The 27,817-nt window shown below is 38.8% G+C and overlaps 1 protein-coding gene across 2 annotated transcripts in view; it reads right to left on the bottom strand.

The window, feature by feature from the left end:
• Positions 1-27,817, bottom strand: part of RSPO2 (R-spondin 2) — a 109,151-nt gene that overhangs the window by 2,657 nt on the left and 78,677 nt on the right. The window lies entirely within an intron of this gene.

The following is a 27,817-nucleotide window of genomic DNA, read 5'->3' as shown; positions in this document are numbered from 1 at the left end:
GACCTCTGATTATCTCAGCAAAGATACCCTGGACTGAAAAAATGCTAGATACAAAGGCCCTAATTCAGCAATGCATTACCCTGTAACTATATGCTTAAATCCTATCAAGTTTACTATGATTTAGGGAGATGACAGAATGCTGTCTGGAGTAAGAACAGTCTGGATTTTCTTGGCTGTACCATATACTGAAATATGTGATCAGTGGTAAAGAAAATAAGATTATTAATCTCTAGAGGTGCCAACTCAGTTAACTTTCAGAAGAACTAAATGAACTTAAAAAGACAGTAAAAGAAAATTCAAGTAGCAGATGACGTAAAAATGTGAAAATGTAATTTTCATCTACATTGTCAGTACCTTATTAATTGGGAGAAATGTTTGCCAGTCTGGCTTTGTCTTACTTCCATATTGTCTCTTAATTAAAAAGGCACAAACCAGTATAAAGCATTTTTCTCTATTTGATAATAACGGTGAATAAATTGTATTCTAAAAGTGTCAAAATGTATGATTTATTAAAAAAATAGGGTTATATACTTCAGATTACATATTTGTAATATGTGATGTAGCCTACTATTCTCCAGGAATTATTATAATACTTGTATATAAAATAGGACAGGACATTAAGGAAATGAGCATGAGTTTAGTCCATATTAAAATCATAAGGCTCTTTGGAGTTTACTTCTGCTTCTCATTAAAGTCTGACATTAATGCTACTATGGCATTTTGCCATTTTTAAATCTAGTTAATCCTACACAGTAAAACCTCAGTTCAACCAACCATTAATCAAAGCAGCATTTCAGTTAAAACTCTTTAGTAACACTGTATCTAATGACTACACACACCTAATGAGGTCAGAGGGAAGGAATACTTGACACAAAGTGGCATTGCAACAAGATGGTTTGAATTATAGAAATTCCCGTATCAACATTTCATTACGTGATTCTACTAGTTGGCATATTGGAAGGCATCAGAACTGGGATGAATGTATAGTTCAACACTGTATTCTAATTTGCACTTTAAATATTCTAAATTTTAACACAAATCTTTGAAATATTTATTAAGGAAGGAGTTGATAAGGGGAAACAATTTGAAACAAGTGACTAATGCTGCCGATCAATTGATTTTCAGAAGACCAGCGTAATCAATTAGAGCTTTACTGGAGTTTTGCTATCCTATTTGCTTAGTGATCTTACTGTCCGAGGTTTTTCACTGTACAGACCAATTAGTAAAGGAAATATAAATTCCAGTCAGTGCCTCATCTAGTTTTCTCTACAACCTCCTCCAGAGAACTAGAGGAAATACTTACTGTAAGTTTAAGGCAGTGAAAGATCCTATTCTTTTTCCTCTGAAAATTTTGAAATGCACAGATAAAATGACACACAACTCACTTGGTATCTTTAAGCTTACAGAGTAGCTCCTGTAACAAAAGCATCAAAACAAATTGCCAGTACACTCCCTATAAAATACACTTAAAATAGAAAGGAACTGGACTGGATGTCAGTAATTTGACATGTCATTTTGCAACAAACATACTACAATAGTTCTGCAGCTCTGCAGCAATTGCCCCCATACCTGCTTTTGCCCCAAGGCACATTACCTTCTTTTACTTGTGTCATAGAGTAGCAACCCCTGCGGAGGCAATACCACTGAGAAGTTGATACCTGATAATTTGTTCCCCGTTAATGAGGTCTTTGGAGGCTTGCTATATTTCCAAGTGCCGTATTGTACCGAATTAGTTTCATTATTTTAAGGACAATATTAAATCACATGGAGAAATGGCTGGTGATGCTGAGAGTCCCAAATTCCAACTGTCATTTTAATCAGAAAACTGAATATAAAAGGTAACTTATTGGCTAACCATCAGTTCCCATATGTTACTAAAATGCAATGGAGATTAAAGATTAGCAAGAAAAAAGTGACTATAAAGACTAAACAGCCCAAATGAAGTCTGCTGCTGAAGTCCCCATACATGAGAACTTTTATTAAATTCAGATTTCAGTTACAGTGCTTAATCTGTCAGCAGAAGCACAGTGAACAGAAGTAACTTCTGGATATCTTGCTACAGACGTTTTTTGAAAAACATGATGTTTATGATATGGAAAATAGATCCTCAAGGAAGATCCAGGAGCCCAACTCTAGCAGTTCCCCAACTGGAGGGCCATGGGGTGAGGACAGCCGAGGGAGGAGGCGCTTCCCCGGGGCCGGGGCCGGGGCCGGGATGGCAGCAGCTCCCTCCGCTCTGTGCCGTGGGTCAGGTGTGGAGAACCTCATCCGCAGGGAGCCTTGCACGGCCTCCCCCATGCCTGCCACACTCACTGCTCCTGAGAGCAAGAGCCCTGACCCCAGGCCCCTCTCTCCAGGCAGCAGCCAGGCCCTGCCACGCTTGGCTTTGCTGGGGCAGTTGAAAAGGAGCAGATTTTAGCAGCAGTGTATTAGAGTCCAGAACTTGCTGTTGCACACAGAAGGCAATTCCTGACTGAAGCAAATGAGAGCGAGCAAAAGGACTCTTTCTCTAGAGAGATTTTACCACTCTCAATAACAGGTTATAGTGTTACTGCACAGAACAGAGTGACAATATCTGAGATATTAAGTCTGATCCACCTAGCCTACAAACCTCTCCTGTTCAGAAACAACATCCAAGCGAGCAAATTGTCCAGTGCAGCCACCTGGGATCCACAGCCTGCACCACTCTTTAAACGACATTCCATCCTCCCTAGTGATAACTCACCTCCTTGTCATCTCTCAGATAGCCACGTGCCTTGCTTCTCCTTTCCAAGTGACAGACCTGTACATCAGGTCTCATCTTCAATCTTTATTTTGACTGAATACAATCTATTTTTGAAAGCCTTAGGTGTTAACAGCAGTGGGAGCAACTACAAATAATTCATGCAAAAAGCAAGATATCTGAGCACTGTTCAGATTACTGTATTCCTATTTTTATTTTGATTGCATTTTCCCTTGCATACTAACTAGCTAACTAACTTTTCCTTGAAAAACACTTTTTATCTGACTGTCTAGAAAAGGGCTAGTCAAATTTTATTACCAGAGTCAGCTCTGAACATAATTTACAGAATTTGTTTAACACCCTGTAAAGCCATGTGTATACACTGAAATGTATAGGGCCTAAGAAAGATCTGAAACTTAGTTGGATTTGGTGTGCAATTATCTAGCAAATAAAAGCCTTAAAAGTTTATCTATCATTCTCTATCTCATATATCTGCACAGGTTATTTTACAGAAGCAAGATTGGCAAAGCCATTCATTCAAACCCTTTATTGCAATATTATATAATTCAATTTTGCTATTTGCTTTATAAACTACCAATAAGTAAGTCCTCATTTTCTAAGTAACTTATCCCAATGTTTGACATCTTTACAGTGTTATTCATTAAATTTGTTTGGACCACTTGGTTCTGGTAGGTAGATGGGCAACTAGTATGCTATGCAATGAAATACTATCATTAGCTAACAGTGTACCACAGCTTCTAATAGTATGACAAAAGATAGGTAATGGTACAGTAACCTATAGGTAATAATGCAATTCCAACTTTATTTATGCTAATATACACAGCAATTGTCCATACATCAGAGAGCAACAGCTACGAAAATAATTGGCTCTTACTGTATTATCTTTCTTTCTTTCTTTGCTGTTTTTCTACCATTTTATCAGTGTTGCTCTTACAGCTGCTGCATTAAGAGACTTGTGCTCAGTTCTCTGGCTTGTCTCATATCCTGAGCTGAAAGGTATTTGGAAATACTGTATGTTCCTCTGTGGATGGACCCACCTGGTCAATTCGGGATACACATTACCTGGTTCAGAAGGAGCCTTCATCACCTTCTGTCAGCTGCAAAGGCAGCTTTCTCCAGACAGAGTTTGGGCAGCAGATTCCTAACACTCAGGGCACTCCTGGTTTTCCAGTACTAAAATGCAGCAAATGTATCACAAGGACTCCCAGCCACTTTACTCAAGATCCTTGGCTCAGACAGAGAGCATCAGTTCAGTATCTGAATGGTCCTTCATCTGCTGTATAAATACTGTCATATGTACAAAACAAAATCTGTCCATCGCTAGTTTCCGCAGATGGAGAAAAGACAGCATACACCCACATGAGGGCAGCAAGGATTTAAATTTGAAACATTTACTAGGGAAAAAAAAAACAACTATCTGTAGCTTTATTTCATAGTGTGATTCCCTCACAAATTTTCAGCATTCTCACATACAAATCATTATTTTAGAGATATCAGAATTTTTAATACTCCCTTCTATATTTGAAACAGTTTTTCTACTATTGATTCTGAATAATGGAACTTAGAGGTGTCTGTCTGCTTCCCTTCCCTGGATTTTCATGTGGCCCACATGAAGAGGACATAAAGAGCTCAAATAACTTAGCAAACTGCAAACCTCAGGTGTCTCTACCAATGTCACCTGTTACTGAACTCATGACAGCTTTCCTAAGCTGGTTTGTTTTAACACCATCAAATTTAGGCTGAAATTAGCTATGCTCAATGTGTGCTACAGGAGGAAGATGACCTGGGGGAAATCAGCCAAAGTAAAATAGCCTTTTTTGGACAGGGAGTGAAAGACACTGGGGCTTAGATGGTGACACTGGAAAAGAAGTAAGAAGGTTGAGGAGATGGGAAAGAAAGGGTCAAGAAAGAAAGGGTGTTAGAAACCAGTTCCTCATTTTCCTGGGTGAATTTCTGATGTCATTTGAAGAAGTTCTGCCAGCACATATTTGACTCTGAAGACGACAGAAGGGATGGTATGATCACATAGAACACATTAGCTGTCCACAATGCCATTTCAAATCCCCAAACACCAGAACCAGTAAAGGCAGGTTAATTCATGTTTGCAAAGCACTGAAACACAGTAACAATGGACAACATAGAAAAGTCATTAATTATTTTATCATTCTTTCTTCTTTGGCAAGGGTTGAAGAATGTTGAGCAAATGAGATCTTAGAACAATAACTGAATAAAAATAGAAAAGACCCCACCGTCATTATAGACTATATCACAACTGATAGAAAGAAGGAGCAAATGAAGGCACTTCTTCGGCTTTGAAGTACTTGAGCTTGCAAGCTTACTGGTCTTCTTTTGTACTTTTTGGTGCAATACTAATAGCAAATGGTATTAGTTATATGTATTCCCAGCCTAGTGAAATTACTAATAGACTAAGAAAATTGGTTCCTTTATGCAAATGCACAGTTTGATGGTTTTTACACATTCTTCTCTATTTTATGTCAATTTTCCCAATGAAAATCAAGGAAATTTCTGTCTTGAGTAAACCTTGTCATTTCTACAAAAATCATTACAAAAGCACTGGTAGTGCAAAGCTAACGTGAGCAATATTTTATTCAGTTCCTGCAGCCAGTATCCTAATACTTTATCTTCAACTTAATAATTTCACAACTTTGGGTAAATTATTATATCCCAAATAACACTTAACATAGCATATACTTGGTGTTTGTATACACCAAACATCAGCTACTGAGATGAAAGCTAATTTAAAAGAATCAAAGAATAATTCCTCAACTAAAGGAAATATCAAATTATCCCAAGTTTATGTATCTTAATCCCACTACCTTTTTTAGTTTTGACACATCCACTAAGAAATTAAAGGCTTTACTATTTAGGGCAAGAATAAGCAAAGTGAGGTACTCTTTTTCTCCCAAAGTACACATCTCCTTTTCATCTGGCCTGAATATAAACTAACTAAGCAATACTAAAATTTGATGTTCTTTCCTTCTGGACAATATTGAATATCATCAGAAACTGTCATCTGTTTAAGAAATACTGATTCCTCCACAAAGAATGGAATTTACGTGTCACAGCCTGCTGAGAGTTGAATGGATTTTTTCCTCAACTTTAGGGCAAATTCACTGGGAAAAGAGTCATCTTACATAGCTGAAATGCAATGGATTTCCCACAGTGTAGTTTACCAGCATATACAGTAGATGGCAGTGAGATATTATCTGAAAACTGGCTTCCACTTCCATTATTTCAAATAAAATATTTTTGTTTTGCAGAAGTACCCATTACTCTGCCTCGAACATAAGGCATTCTATTAATTAATGAATATTAAAAGTGCAAAAAATAAAAATTAACAGATACAGACTCAGAGCAGAAAGCAAAAGAAGGCTCACTAGGGAAAGAGGAAAACTAGCAAACTCTAGGTGACAAGGAAACTCTCAGAAAACTCTGATAGAAGACCTGTGCTTAACTGAATAGTGTAGATGTTTAAATGTTGGGTCCTGTTGTCCTTTCAGTCACAGTTGTGTGAAAGCAGGTGGGTCTCCATTACAGTCAAAAAGTTTATCTAATGTAGATTTAGCTCAGAATTCAAATGATACGAGTATCGGCTGCAAGCAGGGTACTCACTATTCTTATCTTAGTCAACACCATGTCAGATCAGATGCTTTGCAAGCAGAGCCAAGCAAAATATTTCCAATGAAAGGTTTGGGTTTGTTTATTTTCTTTCCTTTCACCATCTAGTATAATTGATTAAAATTCCCTTTGTCCTATATTTCAAAACAGATTCTACTTTTCTTTCATTTCTCCTTTTTCTAGAGAATTTAATTAATTTTATTTTTATCTCATCATATAAGGAACAGAAGATAAATTCTACTGAGACAACATTTATTTGTGGCACCTGCAAAGTTTAATTTCATACTGGAAATTGCATTTTCATCAATTAAGTGTTTCTCTAGAGAGAGAGAGATTATACAGGGTTGATTTTTTTTAGAGATTTTATTCTCTGTGAAATACTATTTAGTTGTGAAGTGTTTATCTTTTTTAATTCCCGTTAGGGATTCTGGTCAAGAACTGAGGAACAATTTTGTTCCAGCACCTTTTTTCTTTTTTCTTTTTTTTAACTGAAACAGCTCAAAAAATAGTTCTAATTATCAGTTCCTCCTCTCTTCAAGTAATGCACAGGTACTGAAGCTCTATAAGAAAAGAAGCTAAATTAAACACCTGATGATTGAATAAAGTATGACCCAGCAGGAAAATTCCTACTGAATAACAACTGAAAGTGAAGACAAATGTATTATTTCTAATAATATGATGAAAAATTATTACCTCAGTCTGCTCATCAGGAATGGTGTACCAGATTAACTGCTGCACCTGCATTGCTCGCTGATATTCATTTGGTATATACTTGAGAAGGTGCTGAAACAGAAGGTATTCATACTACCTACCTAAATTTGGTCAGGTTAGTCTCTCTATATCCGTAACTACATCAGTGTATACTCTGTACGCTTTTCCCTTCTCGGACATTTTTCTGGTGCAGTGAGATGAAGCACAGGCATTTGTTTCTTTCACCAAACTCACAATCAGAACTTCACTCCATCCATTATAGCTTTTACTATCTGTACTATGGTCAGGATGGAGTCATTGCCTTGGTTTTCTAGTTGTATTTCCCCTCTGCTGTTGCAGTAATGACCTAAATTTACCTTTCACAGTCTTCCTTTACCTTCCCCCACACTATGGCCACAGATTTGTCTATAGTAATGCTACACCCGTATTAATAAATCAAACAGTGTTAGAGAATATCCCCAAATACTGCACCTTGATTGTCTGTCATGTTCTGGGGCACCCCCCGCCCTTCCCAGGGCAACAGCTGAGGCCAGGGCTGCTCCCACGGACATGTCCCTGGCTTGGGAGATGTGGACCACTCAGTGCAGTGCCAGATAACACTCCAGCATGTTTAGTTAACTACTGTAGAGACAGTTGGTATCTTTGAGCTGTGGCCAGTCAAGATTTAAAAGATGTCCTGAGTTACACGGCTTTATCTCTGAAAGTATTACAATAGCTTTTTTGCTGGCTTAAAGAGAAGCACATCCACAAGGCTGCCTGTGAGGACCTAATACTCATATGCATGCCAGGCTGATTTAAGCTGTAAGCAGGTAATTCCACATCATATAGCTGCAGGAAGTTTATTCACTGCCAGAAGCTGGAGAAAGGGCACTCTTCACCTTAAATCTTACTTGTTTCCCAATAGTCACACACTAGTTTTTTATTGATATTAAAATTAATACTGCACAGCCATTTATAAAAATTGGATATATGCAGTATCCAATACGGCACTTTAGCTTGCTAAAGTTTTTGTTTGTGTAATAGTATCATCAAACCACTGTCACAACTTTAGAAACAGCTTTATGGCCCACAGAACATTTTTGGAAGTCTGTTGTTTATTTGAAGTCTACTTTACAATAAAGTTAGAAATATAAAATCACCTGACTAGGTTCTGTTAATTATGATCTGGACCAGCTTTTGCAGCTCTATTATTCTCTTTGGAAAAGCAGTGCATAAGGAGTTCTACAGGGAAGCAAAAAGGCATCAGGATGACCGTCCCTCTGTAACGTGGTCATGCTGCACCTGAGCCCCTCCACTGTCTCCGTGGCAAATGGCAGCACAGCTCTCCCAGGATTTGATGCCACTTTTTTTTCCACTGCAAACACACCATGGAGAGAGCCATGGAAAGGAATAGCTGGACTAAAGAGTGAGTTTCAGCACTCCAGGGAAAAACACGGTTCCCTTCCTACCCTGAAACTGATACTAAAACAGGTACACAACTACCACACGTTCATCAGCACATACAGAGCATGTAACTTCTTTGGTTTTAAAGAAGACTTACTCAGACTAAAATATCAGACTTGGCATGGAATGTGAAAGAAAGAGAAGTTGTATGACCATCAGCTATTTGTGTTATTGTCTATTTTATTTCATAAAGAAGTACTGTTAACCCTATTTTGATTTTCACGCACCATGCACCTAGAGTTTTGCTCTACCCCCGGTTCCTAGCTTGCCCATGTTTCTAGCACACAGAAAATGTCTGTGGGGACCATCTCAAACTCTGGACCATGAAACTGTAAAAACATTCAGCATGAATTTAAAACTGCCAAACGAATTTTCTTCAGACTGCCTCCTGGACTTTTTTTGAGTGTTTGAGCAATGTTTGATTCAACTCTCTGCATAATTCTTGCCACATAAAAACTTTGCACCCCCATCCCCACAAAAACCCCAGCCAAGCAGCTCTTTAAATGTTCCCGTGTTGCTGTGAAGCCTTAACTAAACTTTTTTGAACAACTAGTGCTTGAGGCTTCAACATGAGCTGGCTGAGAACAGGAGGAAATATCAGTAAATCAGCATTAAGGACCTGAAATAAACTGAACTTAAAAGTACTTCTTTTTGGCCTTCTCCAAAGTCATGCATAAACTGACCACGGGACCACCTCACTTTTTCCCCTTCAAGGCACTAAACTGGTGTTTACCACCCATTAATTTCTTCTTCTCAGGAAAAAAAATTTTGCTCAAGATATCATGAGCCTTTAAAAATCTAATAGTTAATGGGTTTCAGTGAATGGACTATAAAATATTTAACGTTTTATAAATGTTGTTTATATGTTTATAAATGTGTACAATTGAGTTATTGATAGGTTTTTCCCCCTTTTTTAAATGTTAATCAGAATATAGTGTAAAACATCCAAAAGCAGAAAATTCAGTCTGACATGCTTGGAGATTTTCATAGTAAGAAATTTATTTCCTTCACATTTGAAGGAAATAAATGAGGTGGTTTCTAAGTTATGGTTATTTAAAACAGAAATTCACATAGAAAGAAAAAATTTATGCTGTACTTTCCTTAAATTATGCTCTACAACTTTTCCAAATAAATTCAAGTCTGTATGTAATAGCAGCATTAGATATAATGTGTCCCATATTAAATTTTACTGCAGATGCACATGGGAGCATAGTAAAGACAAACCACAAGCAAAATAACCTGTGATTTCTCAAAGTTCATTATTAGACTTAATTTGTCTTGTTTGCCTTGAAGTCAGCTGAACCAGTTCTTAACTGAAGTTCACTGCATGAAGATTGTCTCAAACCTGCATACCTTTTCAAATCCATAGATGAAATAATAAATACCTAGATAGGAAATTTAGATGATGCATGTCTCTAGGAATGCTTATACTTTATATTAATATAATTGAAAACATGATTTATTCCTTAAAACTTAAGATGATGCAATGAGAAGTGGGGTCAAGAGAACCTCTAGTGAGATCTCTCACATAAACATAAGAAATTAAACATTATTCTCATATGCTGTTGAGGCTAATAACTTTTGAAGCAATGCATCCAGTCTAGATCTAAAGACAACATGAGATAGGGGATCCATCAGTTCCTCTGGTAACTGTCCCAGGAGTTAACCATTCCACTGCTGAAATATCTGCCCAATTCCTAATTTAAATTTTAATATCCAGCTATTATTTCTCATTATGCCTTTCTGTTCTAGATCAGACTTTTCTCTTCATACGTTGTACATAAATCTCTGCTCATCACCTTTCTGAGAAGTTAAACATATGGAAGCTTTTGTGCACCTTTATTTAAAGCTTATTTTGTAGTCCAGATAAAGTTTTTGACTCACATGCAGTTTCCTTCTGAATTATCTGTTCAGTTTTCCAATATCTTCTTTAAAATATGAGTCTCAGATTAGATGTCAGAGTTCTGCTTGTACACAGGATATAATTGATTTACTGTGCTCTTCCTTACTACCAAAGTTATAGAGACAAGAATTGCATTTGAAATTTTTCTCTCTATGTTGTAGCAGACTCATGAGATTCGTTCTGAGGAACACTGCTTTTTAGATGCCATTCCTGATCCTGCAGGTATGCATTCCCAGTCCTATAACTCTGATCCTCCAGGATAACTTTATGTTTAACTAAATGAAAATGAATTGTGTTTGAATGGGACCACTTTACAAAGCAACCTGGACTTTCCTTTAGGTCTGCTCTAGTGTATTGTTTACATTATCCTCAGTATTACTGCAGTTATGGGGAATGCCCCTTTTCTGGATCCAGCTGGAGAAGCTGAGGACATTTTTGCCCTGGCTATTCCTCAGTGCCCGCCACCTGGCAATTACCTGTCGCAGCTTTGCAGGCAGAATAGGCTGTATTAACAACCACTACTCCATGGAAGCACAGGCTGGTGCCCACAGAAAGGCTCCGGCTGCCTGTCCCAGTGCTGAGGGCCACCCGGCAGGCGCTGTGCAAGGCTGGCTGAGCACCACAACAGCTCACTGCAGCAACGGCGGGCATCACCTACAGCAACCATGCAGAACCGAACAAAGGCTTATTGGAAAATTACTTTACTAAACTCAAGTAAGTCCTTGACAATAAATTCATCCACATGAGCTGTTTCACATGCTTAAACAGATGAATATTGTGTACATATTTCAACCTTAAGTGATCAGTGTTTAAACACATTGAATTTAAAACCATGTATTTTTTATATTTAGCACTGACCTGAAGAAGAACAACAAGAAAAATAGGTTTTTTCCCCCTCCGTAGGTTAGAGGTATTGATTTGCTAGCGGAATGAATGGTCTGCAGCATCTCTGTTATGCCAGACTATTGCTGCAGATGCTCTCGGCAAGAGAGGGGGCTGTATTTCCCCTTCATATACACAGCAGCTGGATACAGCCTTGGCATCACATGATGTAAGAAGCAGTATAACGTGGTGTCTAATAATACATGTGCAGTGAACAAATTAGGTTCTCTTCTTATTCTGATATACATCTGTGAGAAAGACAGCACTATAATCTCCATCATTGGCTTAAACAACCAGTCCAAAGTAAATGAAAAACTAATGCTTTTTCCTGCATAAAACATTTTCAAGTATATATTCACTGATAAAGTTGAAGAAAAATGTGTAGATGCTTTCTTAAGAAGAAAAGGGAAAAGAATATATAAAATAAACACAGCATGTAGCTTAAAAGCTACTTGTCATAAAAGGCTTTTCCTGACTAAGTTACAGATGTACTTAAAAACCAGATGTACATCAAAGACTGTTGATTAGAAGCACAGAGAGAAGTAATTATCAATTTTTTTTTTCAAAAAATAAATTCTTTATTTTAATACCAATAAAACCTTAGTATGTACAGAATGATTCTATGAGTTTAATTAACCATACGAAAAATATAAATGTATATGCTATGCTGGCTCCACATCATCACATTCTTATAGCTAGTTTGAGTGAGCTTCTCACAGATAGGAGATCTTGGCTTCATTATGTCGTGACAGTATTAGCTTAAGGACATTGCATAACTGAAACTCTTTAGTATTTATTTATTTATTGCTTAGAAGTGCCTGATACTAACAATTCTTTGTGGACCAAGGTATTTCCAAAGGTAAATATTGAGACTGGCAGACATAGACAGCCCATCCAGCAGTACAGTAGCACAAACCACAGTCCTTGCTAAACTAGTGGCCAGCTGCAAGGGCTACATCTTACAAACAAAATAAAAAGAGCCAGAACACAGGTTTGAACACTGTCATGAAACACTAGCAGATTTCCTGGCACATTTCTGACTTGTGCCAACCAGCACTTCTTCCAAGAATGGTACATTCCTGTCTGCAGTTTCTTTGCAGATCAAGAGATGAAAGAAACATTTACCCAAACCCTTTAAACTTCAGTAATTTCAAATTAGCAGCTGTTTTTCAAGATGAACAATTTTTACAGTTCTGATTTGAGATGCATGCATGATAAGCCCCTGGACTGGAACATATGGACCTAGAAACCAGACACGTAAGGGTATAACTTTGGTTATACACGTGGGCTGACTAATACTGGTTTGAATGCTGGAAGTAAGTATTTATTTGAATGAAGCTCAGCTAAGTGATTATCAACTTCTCACACTGAAGTATAGTTGATCTCTACTGAATGATAATTATTTCATCATGTCAGCAAATACTCGTTTCTTGGCCAGTGCCTTCATCACAATCTGTTCCATGTGTTGATTTAAACTGTCCTGTAAGATTAATAGCGGGTGACAACTGGATCATTTAGGGTATGACATATTTATCAAACTAGTTACAAGTATCCACTCGACTGTTTATTTTCTCCACTGAGACAACTAATCTACTATTATAGCCACTTTTCTTCTCTGTAACTCAGACCGGAACGTTGCATTTTCTTCTTGTCATTTGCTGACTTCAGGAGATTCCTTTCAAAATCCTGTTTGAATTTAATTCTCCTTCCAGTTATGCTTAACATCTGTCAGTTTCCTTCTGTGTAGCTGAATAACTACTTACTCCTGAATGCTATCCAATTATTCTTCATTAGACTTCTTTCCACACATACAGGCTTCGAACATGTGATTTCTGTTGTTAATTTCTGCATAAATAAACTTCAGATAATAGCTCTTTCTCCAGACCTGATTTCAATAGGAAACATAAAGTACTAAAATGCAGTCAAAAAGAAATGTTTGTAATACAGAATAAGCATTTCTCCCTGGTTTGCCTGTCTATGCAGACAATTAAAATCTTCACAGTTATATGGATTATTAGTTAGAAATTGCCAGTGTTATAGTTTCTCTCTATCAGAACTATGGAAACATCCTAGGTAAGAGTCACAAAGCAGACTGACTCTTATCCCCAAGATGAACATTCACAATGTGCATTAACAGTTACTTACATGTAATTAACTAAATGGAAGAATCCTGCCACCTATAAAATAAGCATGTTATATAGAAAAAATAAGTTGTAAAATGCACATTAGGATGTAATATCAACATCATAAGTTAAAGAGTTATTTATACAGTTAGATTTTCAGTGATATAGTTAGCTTTTCAAAGGAAAATACCTTAGCCATTTGAATATTTCTAGAATATTGAAAATAATTTGATCATTTTAAACTACTTATCAGTTTCTGCATGGATCTATTTACCCAACAGAAAAAATACACAGAAACATTTAAGAGTGATTTGTGGAGGTAAGAGCAACAAAGAAATTACTCATTGTCAGGAAATGTGTCTATTTAGATTAAGTGATCATAATATTATTTGTTTCCAACAAATACAGTTCTATGATCTTTAAACAATACATTATTTTGAATTACCTCTGACTTAGTAAATTAGATGACTGATTTAATTTTGAAAATCTGGATAAATATACAAGTAAAATCCCTGTGAATCAAGACTTTCCATGCCAAGTCCCAAGTATGAGGGATTTTTTATGATTAAGTATGAATTCCTGGAAAACGTGGTTTATCATAGAAAAACTGGCAAAACTTTCACAGTATTTGCTCTAACAGGCGCCACTGTAATAGGCTGCAGATCTATGAATAGGCCAAGAACAGAAGCTAAAACTAACACTGAACAATACAATATGTTACCAAGTGGGAAGATAGGGTTTTTTTCTTTTCTAAATTATAATAGATGGGATTGATTTCAATCCATAATTTACATAATGAAGAATTTAACTGGCCTGGTCTCATCGTTTCTCAAAAACATTGTTTTGATAAGTGATTCTGTTCTGAAATTTCATCTGGCAATGAAAATACAGTCATCTTTGAAGAACTGATGTATTCTCTTCTTACATGCAAGAATTACTTCTTGGGAGCATAACTAGCTTTCAAACAACAGATCAGATATGTTACTATTGCTAGCAGAATTTTGTTCATTCCATGCTGGCCATAAGTCTTGAACAATGCACTGACCCTCAAATTTCTCAAATCCTTAAAAGCCTTTGTGTATAACGTTACAGGCTGAGAGACTCCGCTGGTAGCATCAGAATACGAAACCATGGAAGTGGCTCCTCTGGGTCACCTAAGGATCCACCAAAACCACTACTGTAACAGTAGCTCAAAACTAATATGTTGGTAGCAGTATAAGAGTAGAACAAAAAATGTATGGCCCCTTTCACAAGATACTTTACTACCATGCATAAGGCTTGACAGGTACATGGCCATACAGAGGGACTTACTGCTTAACGGCTTGCAAACAGATTTTTGCTGGGGAATGTATTTTCTGGTATAACCCTTGTAAGTGAAAGCCACACTGTCTGGCCTTCTGCCACTTGGTAACTTCTTTGCCACTTCATGATCCTAATCCTGCAAAGTTAATTAGGATCATGCAACTATGACATTTTCGGCTGGTAACAGTTTTCCAGCAGATAATAGATCAGGCCAAACTTCTTTTCCACAGAAGGGACAGCAGAATTTGCATGACACTGAAAGTACACAAAATCTAGGCTTATCAAGGGAAAAAGAATGAGACGTGCATTGAACCTGCAAGTCTCATATCTACTGCCTGAGACATGAGAGACCAGAAATGATAAAGGAAAATCTGAGCTGCTGTATGAGATGAGACTAATAGAGGGTGGAAGAAAGAGTGGAGTTACAACTGATCATAACAGTGCTTTCATGCTAAAATTGGGATATTTATTATTTCATGGCCCTGCACATAAGGTCCTTTCTTGACATGATAGGATACGAACCTACTTCTTTTGCAATGTCAGCCTACAGCATCATGTAGTCATACAGAGGCTGCCACTGAAAAACTTGTAGCTCCATAGTATATCATCCAATTATGTATGCATCACTTCACCCCGAATTTAAATGCCTTACAAATAAGGCACATAATGCTTGCATTTCAGTTATCCTAGGTTTGCTACTATAGAAGGTGATTGCATATTTTTGTATATGGCTTCAAATTACTCATAGTTTTGAAAGACTTGCCCAAAATGGTAGTTAGAAAAGAGGAAAACATGTGGAGATACTAATTATTATTAATACTGGGGCAAGAGTTATCAGGGCTTATTGACAGGACTTTAAACTAGATATGAGGGGGGGACAGGGAGATATTATAACTGGGCATGTTAGGAACAAGCTCAACAGAGGCAAGGCTTGAAGGATAGTGGACTGGTGAGGGCTCTCCCTCTGCCACTTCATTTGAGAGAAGGGATAGGTGTTTAGGAACCGTGGAAGCACCTGAGAAGGGTCTGGTAGGAAATAAGGCCCATGCTCACAAAAAGGTGTTGGATTCATTAGCTCATCTCAAGTGCATGTGTACCAATGCACGCAGTATGAGTAACAAACAGGGGGAGCTTGAAGCCATGATGCATCACGAGAACTATGACATAGTAGCTATAACAGAAACGTGGTGGGATGCCTCACACGACTGGAGTGCTGCAGTCGATGTCTACAAGCTCTTCAGGAGGGACAGACAGGGAAGGAGAAGTGGTGGAGTGGCCCTGTATGTTAGAGAATGCTATGAGAGCTCAGAAATCAAGTATAGTGATAACGGGGTTGAGTGTCTGGGTTAGGTTAGGGGCCAATAAAGCAGATCTTGCTGTGGGAGTCTGCTATAGACCCCCCAGCCAAAGCAGTGAGGTGGATGAAGCTTTCTGTAAACAGTTGGGAGAAATCTCGTGGTCACTTTCCGTTGTTCTTGTGGGGGACTTGAACCTCCCGGGTATCTGCTGGGATCACAGCACAGCAGAGAGGGAACAATCTAGGAGGTGGATTTCCTCACACAGCTGGTGAGTGAGCCGACCAGGGAAGGGACCCTCCTGGACCTGCTTCTTGTGAACAGGGAAGAACTTGTGGGGGAGGTAAAGGTTGGAGGGCATCTAGGGTGCAGTGATCATGAGATGACTGAGTTTTCCATCCTTGGAGAAACAAAGAGAGGGGTTAGTAAAACTGCCACCTTAGACTTCCGTAGGGCAAACTCTGACCTGTTCAAAAGACTGATTAACAAAATCCCTTGGGAGGCTGCCTTGAAGGATATGGGAGTCCAGGAAGGCTGGACATACTTCAAGAGAGAAGTCTTAAAGGCACAGGAGCAGGCTGTTCCCATGTGCTGAAAAACAATCAGGCAGGGAAGGAGCCCGGCCTGGCTAAACAGGGACCTTTGGCTGGATCTCAAGAACAAAAGGAGAATCTATCACCTTTGGAAGAGGGGCCAGGTCTCTCATGAAGACTGTAAAGATGTAGTGAAGTTATGCAGGGAGAACATTAGGAGAGCCAAAGTACAGCTAGAGCTCAACTTGGCTACAGCTGTTAAGGATAATAAAAATGTTTTATAAATTCATTAACAGCAAAAGGAAGATTAGGGAAAATCTCCCTCCTTTACTGGATGCAGAGGGAAACATGGTAACTAAGGATGAGGAAAAGGCTGAGGTGCTCAGCGCCTACTTTGCCTCAGTCTTTAGCAGTGGAACTGGCTGTTCCCTGGACACCCAGCCTCAGGAGCTGGGAGATGGGGAGGGGAAGCAGACTGAGGTCAGCACAGTTGAAGAGGAGGTGGTCAGAGACCTGCTGCACCACTTGGATGCACACAAGTCTGTGGGACCGGATGGGTTACACCCAAGGGTGCTGAGGGAGTTGGCAGATGTGCTCACCAAGGTGCTTTCCATGATTTACCTGAAATCGTGGCTAACTGGGGAGGTCCCATTGGACTGGAGGGTGGCAAATGTGACACCCATCTACAAGAAAGGCAGAAAGGAGGATCCAGGAAACTATAGACCTGTCAGTCTGACCTCGGTGCCAGGGAAGGTCATGGAGCAGATCATCTCGAGTGCCATTAGAAGTCATATAATGGACAACCAGGGGATCAGGCCCAGTCAGCATGGGTTTATGAAAGGCAGGTCCTGCCTGACAAACCTGATCTCCTTCTATGACAAGATGACCCGACTATTGGACGAGGGAAAAGTTGTGGATGTCATCTATCTGAATTTTGAAAAGCATTCTACACAGTTCCTCATAGGATTCTATAGAAAAACTGGCTGCCCATGGCCTGGATGAGCAAATGGTCTGCTGGGTCAAGCACTGGCTGGATGGACGGTCCCAGAGAGTGGTGGTCAATGGAGCTAAATCCAGCTGGCGGCCGGTCACAAGTGGTGTTCCTCAGGGCTTGGTGTTGGGACCATTTCTGTTTAACATCTTTATTGATGATCTTGATAAGGACATAGAGTGTATCATCAGTAAGTTTGCAGATGACACCAAGTTAAGCGGGTGTGTCGATCTGCATGAGGATAGGGAGGCTCTACAGAGAGACTTGGATAGATTGGATCAGTGGGTCAATGTCAACGGGATGAGCTTCAACAAGGCCAAGTGCCAGGTCCTGCACTTGGGCAAAACCAACCCCCTGCATCACTACAGGCTTGGAGAGGTGTGGCTGGAGAGCTGTCTGGAAGAGAAGGATCTGCGGGTTCTAACTGACAAGCAGCTGACCATAAGCCAGTAGTGTGCCCAGGTGGCCAAGAAAGCCAATGGCATCCTGGCTTGTGTCAGAAATAGTGTGACCAGCAGAAGCAGGGAGGTGATAGTCCCCCTGTACTCTGCACTGGTGAGGCCACACCTGGAGTATTGTGTCCAGTTTTGGGCACCTCAATATGAGAGAGATGTCGAGGTGCTGGAGCAAGTGCAGAGGAGGGCAACGAAGCTGGTGAAGGACCTGGAGAACAGATCCTATGAGGAGCGATTGAAGGAGCGGGGATGTTTAGTTTGAGGAAGAGAAGGCTGAGGGGAGACCTCATCACTCTCTCCAGCTCCCTGAAAGGACATGGTAGAGAGGTTGGTGCTGGTCTCTTCTCACAGGTGATTAGTGACAGAACAAGGGGGAATGGCTTTAAACCGCAACAGGGGAGGTTTAGATGGACATTAGGGAAAAGTTTTTCACAGAAAGAGTGGTCAGAGAGTGGAACAGGCTGCCTAGGGAGGTGGTGGAGTCACCATCCCTGGATGTGTTTAAGGGTCGTTTAGATGAGATGTTGGGGGATGTGGTGTAGGGGAGAACTTTGTAGAGTAGGGCTGATGGTTGGACTATATGATCCCAAGGGTCATTTCCAACCTGAATGATTCTATGATTCTGTAAAAAGCAGATCTGTCTTTGTACAAGCCTCCTAATTTTAGAGTTGCTCTAGCAAACAACAATATCAAACCTTGTCTCAATACTGGACTGACAAATTATGCATAAGGTTTGAAAGGAATATTATGAAATACTATCAGACTTTTTTTTTCTTGAGTGACTTAAACATCTTTTTTTTTTTTTGTAGCTATGTTAGAAAGCTAAGTAAACAAACAAACAACAAAACACAAACAAAAAAAAACCAACCAAGAATTAGAAATCTCCCAACAAAAATGCACAATGTGTGCAGCAGCTATGTCTCCTCTCCAAACTGCATTGTTCCATTGAAACTCATTTATTGTAGTAACCATGAAATGGAGTTTTAAGGTTATTTACTAGCCACATCTTGACATTTGGAAAAATAGCTGTGTATCAAGTAACACAATTATACACAGTACAATAACAATATATTTGTACAAAATAAAACACAATCTGTTAACCACTATTTAAATATTTTCATATGCTTCTGTAATTCCTACTTTTAGCCAGTACTGGAAGCTCCAGAAGACTGGTAGAAAGATTGTTCTTATGGCATGATTTCAAGGAGATATTTTACATCCCTTTTTGAGGGTAAGATAAATGATGGTCAAGAAATTTTGAAATTATATAGAAAGGTAAATATTCTTGAGGTTTTGTTTAGGATTCTAGGGACATGGGTTACTATTTGGACTGTATTCAAAGGCATACTGCACTATCATTATTGCAAACTAATAAGTAATTCACAGGTAGCTACAATCAAGAAATCTCTGTCCCTCACTCTTCCTTTCATTATTCCACCGTGTGATTTAGCTCTATACTTGAAAAGAAATTCAGTATATTTTCAATGATACCAGACAATTCCAGTAATAGTGCAAAAAAAGTTTTGTTGCCAAACTGTTTCAAACTCCATTTCTAAATCAAAATTATGGAGGGCTCCTTGAGAAGTGTTCAGCACATGTGACCACTAGATTATTTCGTCTCTTTTGGGCTAATAAGTGTAACTGCAACATAGTCAGAAATATTTCATAACTGATGTCACTGATTCTGGGGAAAAAAAATAACCAAAACAAACAAACAAACAAAACATTATTCTATGGCACTATTTGTAATCTAACATTTTACAATCCTGAATTTTAGTATGGAGAAATACAAGACTGTAAAATCCCACAGCACACTCTACAATACCATTAGTTTGGGCAGAAAAAGACTAACTTTACAATGCACATTTTCACAAACCCCTGAGGGATTCAGAACAAGTCCAACTAGAAGTTACAGAATCACAGAATCATGTAGGTTGTAAACGACCCTGGAGATCATCTAGTCCAACCATTCACCTAGCATAGTTCCCACCTACAGCATATCCTTAAACTCTAAATCGACCCTACTCTTGAACACCTCCAGGGATGGGGACTCCACGACCTCCCTGGGCAGCCCATTCCAACGCCTAACAACCCCTTCTGGAAAGAAATGCTTCTGAATTAAGTCTAAACCTTACCCGGTACAACTTGAGGTCATTCCCTCTTGTCCTATCGCTTGTTACTTGGTTAAAGAGGCTCATCCCCAGCTCTCTGCACCCTCATTTCAGGCAGCTGTAGAGGGCGATGAGGTCTCCCCTCAGCCTCCTCTTCTCCAGACTAAACACCCCCAGTTCCCTCAGCCGCTCCCCGTACGACCTGTGCTCCAGAGCCTGCACCAGCTCCGTTGCCCTTCTCTGGACACGCTCGAGTCATTCAATGTCCTTTTTGTAGTGAGGGGCCCAAAACTGAACACAGGAATCGAGGGGAGGCCTCACCAGTGCCGAGTACAGGGGTCAGATCCCTTCCCTGTCCCTGCTGGCCACGCTGTTGCTGACACAAGCCAGGATGCCATTGGCCTTCTTGGCCACCTGGGCACACTGCTGGCTCCTGTTCAGCTAGCTGTCAATCAACATCCCCAGGTCCCTCTCTGACTGGCAGCTCTCCAGCCACTCCTCCCCAAGCCTGTAGCGCTGCTGGGGGTTGTTGTGGCCCAAGGGCAGCCCCCGGCATTTGCCCTTAGTGAAACTCCTCCAGTTGGCCTCAGCCCATGGCTCCAGCCTGTCCAGGTCTCTCTGCAGAGCCTCCCTACCCTCGAGCAGATCAACACTCCCACCCAACCGGGTGTCATCTGCAAACTGACTGAGGGTGCACTCGATCCCCTCGTCTAGATCATCAATAAAGATGTTAAACAGGAGTGGCCCCAAAACCCAGCCGTGGGGGACACCACTCGTGACCGGCTGCCAGCTGGATTTAACTCTGTTTACCTCAACTCTCTGGGCCCGGTCGTCCAGCCAGTTTTATACACAGCAAAGTGTGCAATTGTCCAAACCTTGAGCAGCCATTTTTGCCAGGAGAATGCTGTGGGAAACGGTGTCAAAATCCTTACTAAAGTCAAGGTAGATAACATCCACAGCCTTTCCCTCATCCAATAAGCAGGTCACACTGTCATAGAAGGAGATCAGGTTTGTCAGGCAGGACCTGCCTTTCATAAACCCATGCTGAACTGGGCCTGAGCATCTGGTTGTCCCTCATGTGTTGCATGATGGTGTTTAGGATGAGCTGCTCCATCAGCTTCCCAGGCACCAAAGTCAAGCTGACAGGCCTGTAATTTTCCGGATCATCCTTCTGACCCTTCTTATAGATGGGCGTCACACTGGCCAATTTCCAATCAGTCAGGACCTCCCCGATCAGCTAGGACTGTTGGTAAATGATAGAAAGTGGCCTGGTGAGCACCCCAGCCAGCTCTTTCGGCACTCTCGGGTGTATCCCATCTGGTCCCATAGACTTGTGTGTGTCTGTGTGATGCAGCAGGTCACTGACTGTCTCCTGGATTGCAGAGGGGTCGTTCTCCCAGTCTCTGTCTTCTGGCTGTGGAGGCTGGATTTCATCAATACAACTAACCTTGCTATTAAAGACTGAGGCAAAGAAGGCATTAAGCACCTCAGCCTTTGCTCATCACTTGTTACCAAATTTCCTCCTGCATCTAGCAGGTGATGGAGGCTCTCCCTGGTCTTTCTTTTGCTACTGACATACTTACAGAAACTTTTCTTGTTATCAGTATCAAGTTATCTTGTTGTCAGTAAGGCATTTTGAAAAAAGCTGGAGGCATCTCTTAAAACACACTTATCCTTCTAAAAGAATACTCTTCAGTAGCAAATGTCCAGAAGTGGTCAGCACTTAGTAGAGCCTACTAATAAAAAAATTGACATTGAACAAAGTTTTGAAAGCCTGAACAGCAACAGCTGTGTATTAAAAGTACCAGGAGCTAAAGATTCAAATTATTCTAGCTGCAAGTATCTTCTGGATTTAGGAAACACTATCAAGCCTGGAAGCATATAAACACTTTTATTTCTATGCATATATTGTTCCAATCCCTGTAAAGTGGAACATTAACTTTTGTGGATAACATGGTAAATGTTAAGTATAAATGAAAAACGTGAGAGATGTCAAACCTATTTAAAAAAAAATTAAGACCAAACAAAATCTAAGTTTCCTTATCTTAGCTAAATGTATTGAGAGTTATAGAAATAAAAGCAGAATAATAAATGCTGGCTCTTGAGTTACAGTAACTCAAACAAAAATGTTAAAGTTTGGAAACATTAGATACATGATTAAATACTAAATTTCCTGCTATTTTTCTATCAAAATAAAGCTAGACTGTAATAAACACTGTATGAAGCTTCAAGCAAGGAAGATCTAAATCTGATTATTACTTTTTTAAATTGGGCAGAAAACTGCTCCAAAACTTCCAAACTAGACAAAGTACCTCTTGCACTTACCTTCTTAAATGTAAGATCACCATAAGTACATTTTAGCTCCTTTTTAACAGGAAAATATGTTTGCCAGAAAAAGTAAGATTATGGAGCTTGTTTAGTATTAACTTCTGCCAAGCGTAAACAATTTTTCTTCGAGTTACTACCGAGTCGTATGGCTAACAGCAGTAACTATTATCACTTCATTTTCTGTTAAATGACTTAGGCTTGAAACCTCCCACACTTTTGCCTTGCGACTGCTCTGGACTGTTAAACAATCAGAAAGCACTTGTTTTCAAAATCTAATATATGTGGTAGCATGGTGGCATCACTACCATTCAACAGCCTTTTAAAATGTGCTTTTTTAATTTTAAATTTGGATCAGCCGAACATCATACGTGATCACTAATGTAATAGGATAACTTCAATCAACTCAACTTTGAAGACCACAAGTAACACATTTTTAAAAGAAAGCTACTTTTTACTAGCAGAATGTAAATATAACTAAAGAATGAAGTATTCTTATCAATAGCAGGAAATTGCTGTGCTTAATAAAAGATTTGGAAAATCTGACTATATCATAACTGGGTTTAGTGCAATCTCTTTGAGGACACAGAATTATACCTATTCAACACTAATGAAACTGCTGACAGGAACGAAGGAAGTAAATCACCAGCTATTATTTTGCTTGGTCACAATGCATTGCACTAGCTCATTTTTCAGAGCCTAAACTAGAACATGAATTTCTAATCTCCTTAAATTAGCATGCTAGTTCAATGGCATTGAAATGGGCCTTCACTAATAACACTTGATTTTTTGCTACTGGCTAGGTTTTACGTAAATACCAGGAAAGCAAGCTCTTTGGAAATACACCAAATCTGTAGTCCTACATGACAACATTCACTTCCTCACAAACTATATGCCACATGTTTTCATATGGAAATACATGGGAGTTTTCACATGAATACCTAAATGATACACAACATTTTAGCAAAGGATGAAAACTCTAAACTAGCACCTTTAAATATGGTTCTTTTGGGGTTGGATGTAAGGTACAAGTTTGACAAACACATTGAGTCAAAAATTATGAGCCAGTCACAAGTAAAATTTAAAACCACTAGATTTTAAAGCAATAATTAATTTCCAGTGCTTTTTATTTAATTTCTGGTGTTGAAACATTCAGGGTGTCTGTGTTTTCAGAATTCTGCCTGCAGCTACAAAGACTAGAAAAATAGCTAATACATGAAAATTGTTATTATGTAGTGGTTCCAGCAGCTGAACTTTAAGAGGAAACTGTTGACAAAAATCACACAAGAAAGCAGTACAGGGAACTCCCATTAATGTCCTCATTACTACTTTATTCTCTTCACTTTATCGTCTTAAGAAGTAATAAGGTAAAGCCTTTTTATAACAATTCCTGCATGTGATGCATGGTAACTTCCACATTTCAAAGAGCTCTGCTGAAGGAAATAACTGAGCTTTCTCCAAGTGTCCACAGGGGACGAACACTCTTACAGACTTCAGGACATTTGTACCTTTCCTTTGGCAGCTGAAGCATTGCTATGCTGATAGTATCGGTTTCACTTCCTGAAAAAAGTTTTTCCAAAATCAGTCATTTTTGGTTGAGGGAGAAGCCTAAAGTTTCCACATCACATTGTTCTCAGTAAACAGGTCTTTCCCTTTTTTCTTGTTTATTATTGTCTTAGAACAAAACCATTAGAAAAATTCATATAAGTGGTAGAAAAGGTAGAAAAAACAATTCAATTGCTAGTGAGCTGACATGATGTCTTTACCACATACCGAACAGTTCTAGAGAGTACAGTTAGCTGCATAAGTAGATGAAATTTTGGTTCACATATAAAAAATAAAACACACCCCTACCAATAGATCCACACCCTGTTTTAATCGCCCTGAAAGATGATATGGAGATGCTGACTTGGACAACTGTCTGAAAATCAAAAATAAAAAACTTAAGTGGTTCTTTTGCAACACGTTGCTCCCAGCTTTGAAGTGCATACACTGATGCAGCTAGTTATAACTCCAGCTCCAGCACTGCTATTTAAAATCTTATTCTACAGTCAACTGGTTGGGGAAAGTGTCTCTATTTTTTTTTTTTTTTTTAATATTGTTTCTTCTAGGACAGCATTCCCTGAATTACAGAGAGGTTCCAAAATTGCTCAATGAAGTGAGAATGACTGTAGTTACATTCTGGCTCCTATTTTAAGTTCATTTTTAAGTTCTGAGATCCTGTTACTCTGTGGAACAACTAATGACTACAAAATAGCCAGATTTGCTTCTCATTTAAACCAATCAAGCAATGAAATGTTGCTGGCTTTGATGGAACTTCTGATTTTTGGCAATAACCATCAAGAAGCTCACACTCACCAATGCTCAGAGATCAACAGGAACTCATCTATAGATCAGCACTGACCTATTCCAGATAACTATCTCACCCAGAACAAAGATGTGAACACTTTATAAGCATGAGTTGCAGTTTGAGATACTGAAAACCTATGACACTGTAGTAAAAGGGGGTGAATGTTCCCCTCCAAAAGAAATGGTATTTCTTTTATCTCCCTAAAACAGTAATTCAGATGGTTGGAAAAAAGTAAGAGAAAAGTAATATATTATTCTTTCACAACATCCTCCACCCAAAAAACATTATTCTGGAAAAGACATATGAATCAACTTTTTTTAGTTTGAAATTTTAAGGACAGTTACTTATTTAATAAAAAACTCCAGTTGAAATAAATATTCAGCATGTTATAAAACTTCTTACGAAACACTGTGGTGTTTTTCAGGCTACCTCTATCACCAAGTTCTGCAGAAATGATGAATCCCTTTTCTCCTTTTCCTGGCCACAGCTGCAAGAAAAAATGAACCTTATCTCCCAGGATTTTTCCATTTATGTGTAGGACTCATTGTCCACTGGCTTCCCCTGCTATCAAAAGAGGTATTACTGGAGCCTATGCCCAAGATGGCATCGGACTGCAGAGTTGATTAAGAAAGTCTGGTGGCAGAATAATCATGTACTGAGTGATGCAAATTACCACTGATAGCATATATTCATAAATCCTGGAGAGAATATATATTTAATCACCTCCAATGATTATGAAAAATTGATTCTGACCATTACATTAGAACGTCAGTATTTTTATTATAAAACTGACAAAGTCTGTAATGATCTTGAAATCAACTTTCTTTTGCTTCAAGACTTATCTCCTTGTAATCTCTTACAGTACTTTCTTTTAGCTAGAAACCTTCCACCAGCTATTCTAGTTGCCTAACCAGAGCAATGATTTGAAGCCTGGCACAGGACTTGCTCAACAGATATTTATCTGTGGAGTTTTTATGGCTCAAAAATTTTTTCAGCCTTCAGTTATCAAATACAATATCTTTTCTTCTGTAGTAAATACAATCAAATAGTCCTACTTGTATATCACTCCTAGTGCTATAAGGCAAAGTTGTGAACTGATTTTTAGTGCATCTCTTCTGCACAATCTTTTGCAATGCTTAAAATTTATTCTCTGTATTTGGCCAAATTGTGGGTTTCCTTTGCTAGGCCTCACAAAAGTTGTTTCTTCGTAGTTTAGATGTTATAAGGAACAGATGGTAAATCAGGAGGTACAAAATAATCTGGTCCATAAATTCAGAGCATGGAATCTAATCATTTTTGTGGTAGCTTTTAACTAGCTTTGTTTTAGAAACTCTTCAGGCATTTGTAATTTCAAGTAGCAGATAAATGTAGCACTTTTGTCAGGACTGAAGTTACTACAGTATTAAAGCTAAATGCATTCTAGCTTCTAGACAGTTATGCTAGGTCTGATCAAACTTGCATCTAGTCAACAGCTAAGGTTTGATTATGCAATTTTAAAAGCAATGAATTAAGCAAAAATGTTTCATAATTTTCACAGCACTCTTTCTACTGTGCTGAACTCTTTGTATAAGTACAGTCGGCAATCCATTCAAGCTGTTCACATTTGTATCTGACAGAGAAGCAGAATAATTTATAACCTGGCTGGCATTTTCATCAGGAGTTCTCTATAATGTGTGCTATGGGGTTATCATGGGGTATTGATGTCACTGGAAATACCTGTGATCTCTATGCTACATGATAGTGCAACTCAAACACAGGTGCTTGAAAGTCATGCCCCTTGTTTGGAATTCTTAAAGTTCTTAATAAATCTGACATGCTGTAAAGCGCCTACTCTTATTGGTGTCCTACTGCTGCTGCTCTTTGCAACTAGATACCTGCATGCTTCTCTGCTCTCCAGCAGAGTCTGTCTTGGTACCAGGTTCACAGAAGTCATCAGATTTCTGTGTCTGATCAGCTAAGAACACCAAGGAACACTCATAGGAAACCAATAACTTATAATTTGAATAAAAAGGCTTAAAATGGACAAATATATGAACATCAAGCTAATCAGGTTCTACAAGAAGACAGATCTCAAAAGAATAGTCTTAAAAGATGAGCTAAATTTGCTGTTGTGTCTGCAATATTTATAGATGTGCACAACAAAATTAAAGTGTCAGACTTGGAGATGATATGTAAGGCTGTACAAACTCAGCCTTCATCTGAACTCCAACAGTCCTCTTCCTGATTCACACTGTATAAAGAAACATGAACTGATAATCTTTCACATTAAATGGCAAAGATGATGTAAGACTATAATTTGGTGGCGGATACTTTTCATTGGACCTTTGGAACCCCTTCAGAATCTAAGATGTGGCAGCTCAGACACACAAAATAAATACATTTAAGAGAGAGGACATTTTGCATAAATGGGAACTTGGGAACCAAACATATTGGTGCAGTATTGTGTCCATCATAATTAATACTGCTTCTATGCTTGATCATTTAGCACAGAATGTTATACTAACACAGGTACAGTACTGAGTTACCTGTGTGGTATGGCATTGCTATACTGTAGTAACATTCCTATACATGTTACTACTCATTTTAGTCTAAGTGATTCTTAAGACTGTGCCCAGAAAAATTATTTAAATCTGCCCATTTTTAATGTGACACTATAATACCATGTAAAATCAATGCAGAGTAGATATGACCTGTTCATTATAAGCAGTTCTTGCTATCTATTGCTCTTTTTCTCTGCTCACATTCTCACTCCCTTTCTAAATATCTGCAGTCATCTTTCTAGTTCTTCAGAACGAACCTGAAATTCAAACTGTTCAAGAGGAAGCTCTTATCATTCACCTCTAAGGTGCAAAGCAAAAAGTACTATGGGAATCAGTGGGGACCAAGCTTTCCAATACGAGGTAAAGTTATCTCAAATTATCTCAGGAAACTCAAAAAAAAGCCGACACACACACACACACAAAAAGTAAAAACAAGCAACAATAAAAAAAAAGCAGAAGATCTTTTCCTCC

Source organism: Athene noctua, chromosome 2, assembly GCF_965140245.1.
Source record: "Athene noctua chromosome 2, bAthNoc1.hap1.1, whole genome shotgun sequence".
NCBI lineage: Eukaryota > Metazoa > Chordata > Aves > Strigiformes > Strigidae > Athene > Athene noctua.
Note: the sequence above shows the minus strand (reverse complement) of the source record. Positions and strands in the feature narration are given on the sequence as shown.